The 12264-nt window shown below is 39.2% G+C and overlaps 1 protein-coding gene across 31 annotated transcripts in view; it reads right to left on the bottom strand.

Moving 5' to 3' along the window:
- The window catches only part of SOX5 (SRY-box transcription factor 5), a 949864-nt gene that overhangs the window by 800544 nt on the left and 137056 nt on the right, over positions 1-12264 (bottom strand). For all 31 annotated transcript variants that reach the window (XM_070271071.1, XM_070271064.1, XM_070271055.1 and 28 more), the window contains exon 2: positions 11793-11874. The gene's annotated coding sequence lies outside the window, so the exon portion shown is untranslated. The remainder of the gene's footprint in view (positions 1-11792; positions 11875-12264) is intronic.

A 12264-nucleotide genomic window follows, 5' to 3' on the forward strand; every position in this document is an offset into this window, starting at 1 on the left:
AGTGAATAAGAGCTTTATCTAAATCCTACTGCCACAGGGGCGGGGACCACAGGGACATTCACTCAGGCACAGAGCCTGGAGGATGAGAACAGGTCACACAGAACTGTACTGGAAAAAACAGAGCTACCATTTTGTCAGCAGCCTCAGGTCTTTGGAGCCCAGAAGCCACAATCCAGTGTCAGCTGTCAGCCTTCTGTAAGACTCAGTCAAGGGAAATTTCAAGAGAAGAGCCATTTTAGAAATGAGAGTGTTAATGGTGACATGAAGGAAGTAGAGACAATTACCGGGAAAAAAAATAAAGAATTCTTTCCCCATTGCTCTTTGATTTGCTGTGTGACTTCAGATGTATGAGCAAGTTCTCTGTGCCTTCCTTTCCTTATCTACGAAGCTGGTGGAAAAATCACTGAACTCCACTAACTGTTAATAATTCTACTAAGATGAAGTTAAATATTTCTATATTTTGTGACTCTTAAAATTCCCAGAGGGTGGCTAGCATGGTGAAAGTAATTAACGCTATAGCATCCTCCTTGTGGAAATAAACCATCAATAATGCACATTCGGGATTGCTGTCTCTCTCATCATCTATTCTGGGGTGCTGGAAGGAAGTAACTTGTGTTACTTTGTGGGCCCTGACAGGCTGGTGCCTTGTCACACTCCTGCTTCTAATCTTCCCGAACTCTCAAGCTGAAAATCACTTTCAAAAAGGGATTTCCTGGGTGCCACTAACACCGACATCAAAGCCTTCAGTTCAAGGGTGACATCTTCTCTCCCACTCCCCTGACGTCTCCGTCTGGCCTGCCCTCACTGAAGGAAATGCCCTCTTTATCTCAAAGAAGTACAGGCTGCTATGAGAAGGAGGCTGGGGAGGGAGGTTATTGGTTGCAATTGTTTGAAAGAGTCTAATAATTGCAGCTAGGGATCCATCCTCTTGTGTCACGTAAGTTGGAAAATGGGTCAGACATAATGCATTTGGTTAAGTGTCTAAACTGAAAAGGTGCTATTTTATTTTAAATGGCATAGTCTTTACAAAGGCTAAGGTTACTGGTGCAATGCTCTCTCATTTTAAAACGTAACAGGGACATGCCCTCTGAGGGTCAGGCTTTCATTTGCTGATGTTAATTCTCAGCTGCCTGCTCCTCGTCCTTCATTGTACCCTGTGTCTTAGCTGGGCACGCTCCTGATTCCCCGCTATATCCAGACGGTCCATGTAAATAGTGTTTATGTTAAGGAAGTCATGTTCAGTGTGACTGGAGCACACAGAAACTGATGTTGTTGTCACTTTAGATTAAGCTCTTATTTTAGTAAAGGAGGCAATTGGAGCAGGCAGCTGAGTGGCCGAATGAAATATTCAGCTCATTTCATTTAGAGCTGCCCGGTTTCCATTGTTCACGCTGGCAAGGCTGGTTAACCCTGTTGGTGCCGGCGCAGCAGCAGCCCCCACTCACTCCTGCATCCACGCTCAGGCTTCCTCCAGCTAACACTTTTTAAGCCATCTATCAACACACCGAGAAGTATTCAGGTGAACAATGTAGCAACAGTCATCCTTGGATGGATCTTTCTGAACTCCTGTCCATTTGTGTGCCCAAAATGGATGCTTTAAAAAGGAGTCATATGTATAGAGTGTGCTAAATCTTCAGGTACACCTGGAAGATGGGCAAACACAGAGATGCTTAGGACAGAGTGTTTTTGAGGTGAGAGCTAAAATGTTAAAATGTAAAATGTGGGCCAGCCCGTTGGCCTAGTGGTTAAGTTGGAGCACTCCATTTTAGTGACCTGGGGTTAGTGTGTTCAGATCCTGGGGGCATACCTACACACTGCTCATCAAGCCCTGCTGTGGCAGCATCCCATATACAAAATAGAGGAAGACTGGCATAGATGTTAGCTTAGCAACAATCTTCCTCAAGCGAAAAGAGGGAGATTGGCAATAGACGTTAGCTCAGAGCCAATCTTCCTCACCAAAAAAAATAAATAAATAAAATGTATTTACTAAATGAAGATGTTGTGCTTAATTCCTTGAAACATTGTTAAGTACATACTGCCCTGTGACAAGGAGTTGTTTAAAACACAGGTAGACACCATCATTCTAAACAAACGTACCAGTTACATCAATTTTTGTTTGAAACTTACTATTTGGAAGGACTTATAGGGAGAGACCCTCACTAGTACTTTACTTTCCTCGGAGTGCCATTGACTAATTGTGTCCTGGTCACTTTTCGGAATTTTAGGCACCTGTCCAAAGACTCTACTACCGTAATAACATTCTAATCCACCCTGACCAAAAGTATTCTGACTTGAAGCTTTCTCTCTTTCTCTCTCTCCTTCTTTCCTTGTTTTTTTTCTTTTCTTTTTTTTTTTTTTGACAAGTTAAACCAGAAAAGGTGGCTGAGGGAAATGATAAAGTAAATATTATTTCCAAACGTCAAATACCTGGTTAAATTAAGGACTCTTACCAGTTTTTCACCCATGAGAAAATGTGTTGTAGAATGAATGATTTCATCACCTCAAGATGCTGAGAAGGTAAACATTCTACTTAGCTACAGCTTATAGCTATTACTTACTGTCCATAAAAAGTACCAGTCGTTGAAAAAAGTAACTAATTTTTTTTTCTGCTTCTCCCCAAAGCCCCCCAGTACATAGTTGTATATTCTAGTTCTAAGTCCTTCTAGCTCTGCTATGTGGGACGCTGCCACAGCATGGTTAGATGAGCGGTGCTAGGTCCACACCCAGGATCCAAACCAGCAAAACCCTGGGCTGCTGAAGTGGAGCGTGCAAACCTAACCACTGAGCCATGGCGCCAGCCCCCAAAAGTAATTTTTATTACGGAGATGCATTCAACTCCAAACAACTGAGTGACAAATAGATACTAGGCTCTATGCTAGGCTAAAAGCGATCCTTACGTTCGTGGTATCTAAATATTTAGTAAGTATTTATTCTGTGGTTCCAGGTTTTATGGGGTCCTAAAGCTCATGTAATTTTAGAAAGAGAATACACATTAAAATTTTAATTTAACATGAAAGTGCATATTTATTTACAGTGAAGAAATCCCAACAAATTACTACTTTAAAATGCTGAGAAATATCGCAAACATCACACAATCTGGAAAACATAATATTCATATCAATTAGCTCCCTGACCACACCTCTCTAATGCTTTTTCCTCTACAACTGTTTCCTGCATACTCTTTGATTGCTTCTTTGTAAATATCATTTTCTACAGAAAATAGAAAGATAATCCATTCTTTTATCTAGTATGTTTAATCAAAACTTGTTTTTAACTATTCATAATTGGCATTCAGAAAACATGTAACTGCGCATACACAGTGGTACTTGCTGCCTGTATTACTGCTACAAGTTTGCGCTCTGAAAACACAGATGTTTGAGAAATTCTATGTGTGTAACATCTATCAAAAAAGAAAAAATATATGATGCATTATTAACAGTATAAACTGCATTAGTCATCCAATTCCTTACAGGAGAGAACTTCTATTGTGACTGGGCATTGATACAAACCATCTCCTCTGTTTATAATACTACACACCTAATAATGAGGAAGGTTCTCCAGAGTAGGCCCTGGCTCGGTATGTTTCAAATCTAGTTTCTCCCCTCCACCTACAAGCGTCAGGCGTCAGTGCTGTAGGACGTGTCCATAGGACAGTACGGCCTGTTGCGTTCCTCACCTGTGTGTCACCATGCTCTAGTGAATTGGCAAAGTGGAACATCATCAATGGCTTCACCATACATGGAAGTGTTTGCAAACAATATGACTATATCCCACTTAATTTAAAATCTCTGTATCCCAAATTTGACTCCCCCATTGGTGGACCCGCCCCCCGACCAAGATAAAGCCATGGCCTCTCCAAGGCCACCACAAAACAGAAAAGGAATAGAGAGAGGTTAAAGTGGAGGCACTGGTCCTAATGACTGCAGTTAAAATAGCTTACTTTGCAATTTTTACAAAATATGTGATCATCTGAACACATTGCCTACAGCTTCTGCCCAAACTTCAGACAGAACCCATCAGAGCGAAGGACCCTGAAGCTTAGTTTGCCTCTGGTGAAATAATTTACTCCTTTTCTGGTTGAACAAATGTTTTTTAAATAGCAAATATCAGATATTTGTCAATAATTGTGATTATAACTATTTATTAAAGGAATGTTATTTTAAGACACAGCAAGTCCAATTGGTAATTAACAATAATTGGAGAATTCCGTGAAAAATAAAAAAGAATGGTGTTTGGAACAAATTTTCTTCTTGGAATTATAAAGCTGTTAGCACCAATTTTCTAAAAAAACAAAGACCTTCTGCATCTAAAGTCTAAACAAAATGTGGAATTAAACAAATTTTTAAGAATTGCCACATATTTCGACAGCTAAAAAACAAGATAATGGTTGAGAAAAGCATGCTGAGTTAGCCACTGCAGGAAGACTGTGGAAATATGCTTTTGGAAGTTTGCTTTCCAAAGAGCCTATGCAAATAAGTAAGAGACAATAAGTCCAAAATTTAATTTTGATGGAATTTTCTCCTGCGCTGGCTTTCAGAAACACACATATCATAATCTAAGAACACGTTATCACTAAAAAAACCCACATAGCTTATGTTTGTTGCATAGGTATAGAATATTTATCCATTAAACAAGACATTAAATCAAAATATTCTAGGTACTAATAACAAAAGAGAAGTTTTCTATATTTTTTAAAATAAGGTTTTCATATTGAGTTTATTCATTTGAATTATATTTGATTACACATTAAAAAGATACCAATTCTTTGTGTCCATGTTGACTAAGAAGATAAAACATAAACTTTCGGTCCAACCATCAGGTCTTAAGAAATCTAATCCACAATTCAGCATACTCATGAAAGTAGCTAAAGTTAGTTTTCATAGACTTCCCAAATCATTCATCAAGAGTTTAAAGGAAAAGTTAGTCTTAGATTTAGGAATCAAATTCCAGTTGAAATTTTTGAGATAGATGGCCCAATCTCTGAAGTGGGTGAAATGACCTGCTTGCCTTAGTTTTTTAAATTTTCATCTCTTTCCATTTTGTTTCATTTTTTTCCTTCCTCCTTCTTCTTTTTCTTAAAACCATAGAAACTGGGTGGCCTTGTCACAAAAACCATTAGCAAATGAAATGTGAATTATAAAAAATATCTCAAGACATAAAGTTTGTGAGGGAGAGTGGGGAAAAAATTAAGAACTTTTGGAAAGTTGCTGAGCAACAGCAAAGCTAAAACCAAAGCACAAACCCCCAAAACTTAGTAGATGCAGACGTTAATCAACAGAACCAGTTATAGTCAACTCAAAGTCAACAACAGGGAACATTCAAAGTCATTCCAATACATACACCACCAGACCAAATTTGGACCTGCCAAGTCTAGTTTCCTGTTTCCCTTCTCTGGCCTCTTAATCTAAACAGACAAAATGTTTCATTGTAATAGTGTTGTTACCCCAGATGTATCCCAAATTCCACTGGCAATGGAGAACACAACCGCCCACATCCCACATGCATCACACACACACACACACACACACATGCACATTTTGGTGAGTGTTTTGGTTTTGCAAGTTGTAGATTACCATAGTTTCAAACAAAGTATGCAACAGAACAGAAACTTAGCATCAAACAAAACATTTTAACAAAGCCTAATGGAAAAAGGACTTATAAATCTCACTGTCTAAAACAGAGGTTGGCACAGTATGCTCCAAATTCAGATCATTGCCTGTAAAATAAGAACTGTTTAATGGCAATCAATTTGTTTAGTTTACAATCAATCTGATGATAGAGAACATTAACTTTGAACAATTAAGTGAAATATCTGCCCCCCAAAAATTCAATTTTTCGCATTGAGACTTCTATTATAAAAAATTTACTCAATTATTATTATTACATTTTGAAATATGTCAATAAAAATCCTGTGGAATTTTTTTTCTCTCTTAAATAATAACTCATATAATATTCTAAATTTCACCTCCTAGCCTACAAACCCTAAAATATTTACTATCTGGTCCTTATCAGAGAAAGTTTGCTGACACCTGGTCTAAAACAATCCGATCTACAAAATTGTTCTAGCCCCATCTATTTCTAGCTTTTATAATATACATATGTATGTGAGCAGTTAGACTGCATAATATAACTACCTACATAAAAAATTTACAATTACCTCCTAATGCTTTCTAAAGCTGTACCAGAAAAAGACCACAATAACTACCCCCTGAAAATAGGCTCCTATGGAGAGCTCACAATAATGGATCGTATTTATCTCACCTCAGAGTAAAATGAAAAGGAGGCACTGATTTTACCGAATAATTTAGCTTGAAAAAATTATAATACCCAATGATGGAGGGAGTGTAGAAATGAAAATTCATTGCTACATTAACTGTAGCAGTGTTAAATGGCACAATCTATCTGGAAAGCAATTTGGTGCTAGACAACAAAATCCACTAAAATACTTACACAATTTGATACAGTAAATCTACTTTTGAAAATGCAAAAAATATAAACACACACACACACACATAAAGATGTTCAATAAATTGTTATTTACAATAGTGACCTGTCCCTACCATTTTTTTTTTCTGTTAACAGCCCTACCATTCACCTATAGAATTCACCTATAGAAGCGAGAAATCTTGGCAGTAGCCTCTCCCTCACACCGACGGAGCCAATAATTCCTCCATCTCGGTCTTCCACGTCCTTCTCCTTTTTATCTCTATAGCTACTATCTTGGCTTAAGAACCTGCTATTTCTCTTCTGAATTACTGCAATATCATCTTGGGGCTGGATTTGCAAAGTGAGGCCTAAGCTTATACAATTTGGGAACTCTTTTAAAGAAAAAGAAGGTAAAATTGTGAATACAAAATTTGCATCCCCAGTGCCACCCAGCCTTAAGAGAAGCATAACAGAGGGGTAGTAACATAGAAAGAGAAAGGACTCATGACTAATTGAAGTTAAAAACTCATACATTTTGCAAATTTTATAAAAATACGACCATGAGAAAACATTTTAGAGTCTCCATCAGAATACTCCTAGACGCCCATGCAGGCCGAGCATCATTTATTTCAGCTTCTTGGTAATCTGGCTCCTCACCAAACCCTTAGTTCCTAAGGTCTGTGATTTCTAAGCCATCCATCCAATCATACTGCTGAAGATTAATTTTTCTAAAATGAAACTCTAAACATATTCCTTCCCTATTTGAAAACCTTTCTTGCCAATAAAATAATTGGCACAAATCCTTCCATGATATCACCTCCACCTACTTCTCCAACCTAGTTCTCTGTTGTTCCAGACATGCTGCATTATTTACAGTTCCTTATGATGTTATTTCAAACTTCCCATACCTTAGCAGGTGTTCTTGCCTCTAAATGAAATGTTTTTCTCTTCTCTTTTCTGGCTGATGGATGTCTTCTCATGTTTCTATCCCCACTTACCTGTGGGAGCATTCCCAGACCTGACACTAGAGTCCTTGGGCCACCCTCCTCCAGCACTGCACTTATTACCTGTTAGAAGAACTCATTTACTATCTGATTCCCCTGATAAATCAAAAGGTCCTTCAGGGCAGGAACCTCATCATAGCCATCTTTATTTCCCAAGTGGCTGCATTAAGTAAGTGCTCAGTAATCCTCAAGATGAACAAATGAATGAAAAAAGAGGAGAAGGAAATATAAAAAAAGGTTACTTTTTTGCTTTCAGTTATTGGTACTGTTAGCATTTTTTTGCCCTTATTTGAAAATATTTTTGTTATGGGGCTATATTTGTTTTATAATGGGAAATCTAATTTACAATGAAATATTTCTTTGAGGCTTACTCTAATTTTCATCAGATCTGCTATCTAATTCTCTTAAAACTGCACACCTGTGCCACGCTTATTTAGATGGCCAACAGTCTACTTTATTTGAAATCATGTTTAGATCTCTGTACACAATTAGCTAAATAAATATCATTAGTGCAGCTTCATTAAAGTGTATTTTTCTTAAATATTTCTCAGTACACATATTTCTCCATAAGTGAGCATCTATTAGTTTTGGCAAGAAAAAGCTTATAATGGACTTATTTCCATAGGTATATATTTCAGGCACCAACTGAAAGGAATAATAAAAATTTTTTGCCATCTGGAATAAAGCAGTGATGAATACTATAAGACTCAACTTATGTTCACACGCATAAAGCTATCTTTCTGAATCACTGTTATAATTTCTAGCTCTCACCTAGGATGCAATTAAAAAATTGCTTTTAAAAGGAAAACATCCAAAACAATCTGATAATTCTCCTTATATAATCCTCACTGAAATGGAACACATTTTACCCCTTTTTTAGTAAAGCTCTCATTATCATTATCTAGCATTTGCAGGACCTTTAGAGCAAAGATTTTACCCTTTTTCTCTTACATGATTTTAAAAAGTTGTTTTAGTACACATTGTTTAAATATGCCCTATGCATGGCATATTTAGATTTGAATACAGGCCAGGAGCACGAAAAATGCAAACCACAGGCCATAGGAATAACATCACCAAACTCAAGATGACACAATTTTAGTAGCTTCAGAGCCATTTGAACCCTAGGATAATCTAGACCTCTGGTTTAGGTATAAACTCATTTTCTAGACTATGGATATGATGGTATTAGATTGGACCTCTCCACAAATATGCTCCTGTTTCTCCTTTGTGTAAGGCATGTTGTTCTAAGTTCATGCAAGGATACAACCTTATGCCGAAGTACAAATTTCTTTCCTAGATGGATCCATGCCTCGCCCAGCCTCATTTGTTTGTTTAAAGGAAAGACAGAATTCTGCTCACTGCACAAGCCTGCATGCAAGAGTCGCCTGAGATGAAGGGTACTACACAGAAAGAATGCAAGCTTTAGAGCCCCAGAGTCAGGGCACAGAATCCCTGCAATGGCACTTCAAAGGCTGTGGGACGCTGAAGTTAGCGAGCCTCTTTGAACCCTGGTATTATGGGTTGAATTGTGTCCTGCCAAAATTCATATGTTGAAGTGCTAACACCCAGTATCTCAGAATACGACATTTGAAAATAGTAGGTCGTTGCAGATATAATTATTTAAGATGAGGTCATTAGTGTGGGCCGTAATCCAATATGACCAGTGTCCTTATCAAAAAGGGAAATTTGAACATAGAGACAGACACTTATAGAGGAAAGATGACATGAAGAGACAGAGAGAAGACGTCATCTACATGCCAAGGAGAAGGGCCTGGAACAGATCCTTCCCTCACAACCCTCAGAAAGAATAAACCCCACCAACAGCTTGATTTCAGACTTCCATCCTCCAGAACTGTGAGACAATACATTTCTGTTGTTTAAGTCACCATTTGTGGTATTTTTTTACGGCAGCTGTAGCAAACGAATATACCTGGTTTCCTTAAACGTCAGATCCTTCATATAAAGGATGCAGTGCCATTCTCAGGATTAAAAATCACATGGTAGGTCTTTAGAAGAGGATAGGCAATATTTCGTATCATATGGGGTATAATATTTGAAGTATTTTATTTATTTCCTTGAGTCTTGCTTCTGTCCCCATTCAGTCAGCCAAGTTGCTATACTGCGCACTCACAGTGCTGAAAAAGTGTTGGCAGAGCAGTGAGCATGGGGGTGGGCCAGTGTCAATTACTGGTTTTTGAGTTTCAAAAGCCTAAGACCTTCTGGGAAATTGGAATGATTCCCATGCATAGAAAACAGACTTAGAAGAGACTTCCTATGTATTAACTAAGCTAAGAGAAGATTTAGATCCTGAGTGGAAAATGAGGTAGTCAAGGCATATATAGACATTAGCAGATCCAGGAGCAAGTTGGTGGTGTGGTGGCTGTATCTTCACCCCTCCCCCTCGCCCCCAACTCACCTTAGTGGGGATGGGATGAAGAGCAGATTTAGATCCCTTGGGAAAATGAAGTAGTCAAGGCGTATATAGACCTTAACAGATCCAGGAGCAAGTTAGGGGTGCGGTGGCTGCATCTTTACCCTTTTCCCCCTACCCTAACTTGTCCTAGTGGGGATGGAATGACCAGATGTTAGACTGATAGATTCAATGGAGGCACCTTCATTAAACAGACATGAAATTCTGAAGTATAGGGCCAGATCAACATCCAGATTTTAAAAGAAAATCAGGAGAACTGGTTGGATGGCTCTAAAACCCAACAACATAATGTAAAGGCTTCAAAGAATAGAGAAGAGGAGAAGCTTTATGAAGAGGGTCTTGGATTGAGCTGTTGCCCTGTGGCAAGTCCCACCTCCTTCCAAGGGAGAGTGATGGAAAGTGCTACTCATTCTATCTCAAGTCTTTAGGGAGGCTTCAAAGGAATAATTTAGAGAGCCCAGATGTGTCCCCTGGAGTTTGGGAGACCCAATGGACTGCAGACTGGTTCCCACCTTGGAAAGCTGGGGTACCGGAGGGTCAAGCCAGGAGTAGCTCTGTAATCTGAGAAGTACCTGCACTGCCTCCTGCCACTGGTAATTCATAAGATGCATGTTTTCATGAAGGAGGTGTGGAGCATTTATGAAAGAGCCAGCTTGATGCCCAAGAAGACCAACTGGAAGCATCCTTGATACACCAAATGAGAGGCCACATGGAATGGACCATCGAAAACCAGGACCTGAGTGGGGAGTGGGTAGCTGAAGGAAAAGCCCTGCCCAAGTGAGACGAGTTGAAGCCAGATGAGTCCAGCAGGGGAGCCACCAAAGTCCCCCAAAAGTGGCCAAGTGAGAGTCAGTTTTAAACATCTGCCAGGCCCAGAAATCACAGAACCAGCTTAACATAGCACAAGTTCAAGTGAGAAATATCCCTAAACGGCTTATTTCCTCTTCTTTCCCATGTTCCAACCCCTTAGGGTTTCCCAATAGCAGCTAGCAAATGGGGGAGGAGGTGACAGATAAAGAGGGAAGGAAAAGGACACACCCTCTCCCACTGCAATAGCCCAACCCAAAAATAGGCTCTAGATGGGGGAGGGGAAGTGATGTGATATTAAATTAACTTCCAAGTTCTGATTATGGTGAGATTGGACATTCTAATTTCTGAATGGAGAATGTTTGTGATTTAGTGGCAAGAGGATTTTTTTATTTTAATCTAAGAGTAATCCTCTTAGGTATGGAACCTGCCTGAGATCTAAATTTCATCCAGAAGCACCACCCCCCACAAATTCATTTTAAAGAAACAACAGGAGAAAAAAATAGTGTTTTGATTGATTTCCTAAGCTGTGCTTGTTCAAAGTACAGTTACAGAGAGAAACTCCAAATATGTTGGTAGAAGATAATGGCAGAGGGAAAAGATCTCCTTTCTTGGAGGGAGTCTTGATCTTAGAAATGGCTGAGTGATATGTCCAGGCAGATGGCCCTGACCAGCCTTGCAAAGGACCCCATGCAACAGAAAGACATAGAGCAACAGAACGAGTACCATGTGCTTCACAGTAGCATGCAACAGGCAAAGTGCTTTATACCACCCCAGAGAGTGGCCTAGCAGGAGCAAGAGCATACCCCCATGTGCCCAGGAGGTACCTGGAAGAAGCTAAGAGAAGGAGAGCAGAAGGAAGATCAAGGTACGCTTCAGCAGTGGCCCATAAGTCCTGACAAGAGATGAGAGGACAGATGTGGCTAATGAAGAGATGACAGCCAAGGAGAAAGTATATCACCCCTCAAGAGCTTGGTACCTTAAAAACTCATCCAGAATTTAGGGGCAACATCAGATTGAGGCTACATGACTAAATGAAGGATCTAAATATAATTTAGATTTAGCCATCGAAGAATAAAGAAAGTTATATTTCTTGCACACTCGGTGCATAGACAGAGACATACCTGCCACATGCGGGGAGGCTTGTCCAAGACTTTTAAGGATCCTCTTGAAGTGTGTCTTCACACCATGGACTGATTAAAAAGCCTAGAAGAGAATAAAAGCTAAGTTATTTAGAGGCAGATTCATGGTGTGTGGAGTCAAGCTCGACTGTTTCAAAACTTAGCTGTTTGGGGAATTATCAGTGAGGCTGAGTGTCACAGAATACAGAACACGTGTATTACCACAGAACCCTTAAATTCGACCCAGACAGATACAGAGCCATCAGCAGAAGGAAAGAAAACAGAGTGAATCAGCTTGTTTGGGTTGTTTTTGAAATCAAATGCTCCAAATCCCAGAAGAAGACACAGAAAAGAGGAGGCATAGTAGGGAATTTAAGGTTCTTATCCTAGAACTTGGAATTTTTTAAAGCATCAAATCTTGTTTCTAATGAGAGAAGAAAAATAAATCCAGGTAAGGAAATAGATTGTGAAAGGA

The sequence above is a fragment of the Equus caballus genome, chromosome 6 (assembly GCF_041296265.1).
Source record: "Equus caballus isolate H_3958 breed thoroughbred chromosome 6, TB-T2T, whole genome shotgun sequence".
Classification (NCBI taxonomy): Eukaryota; Metazoa; Chordata; class Mammalia; order Perissodactyla; family Equidae; genus Equus; species Equus caballus.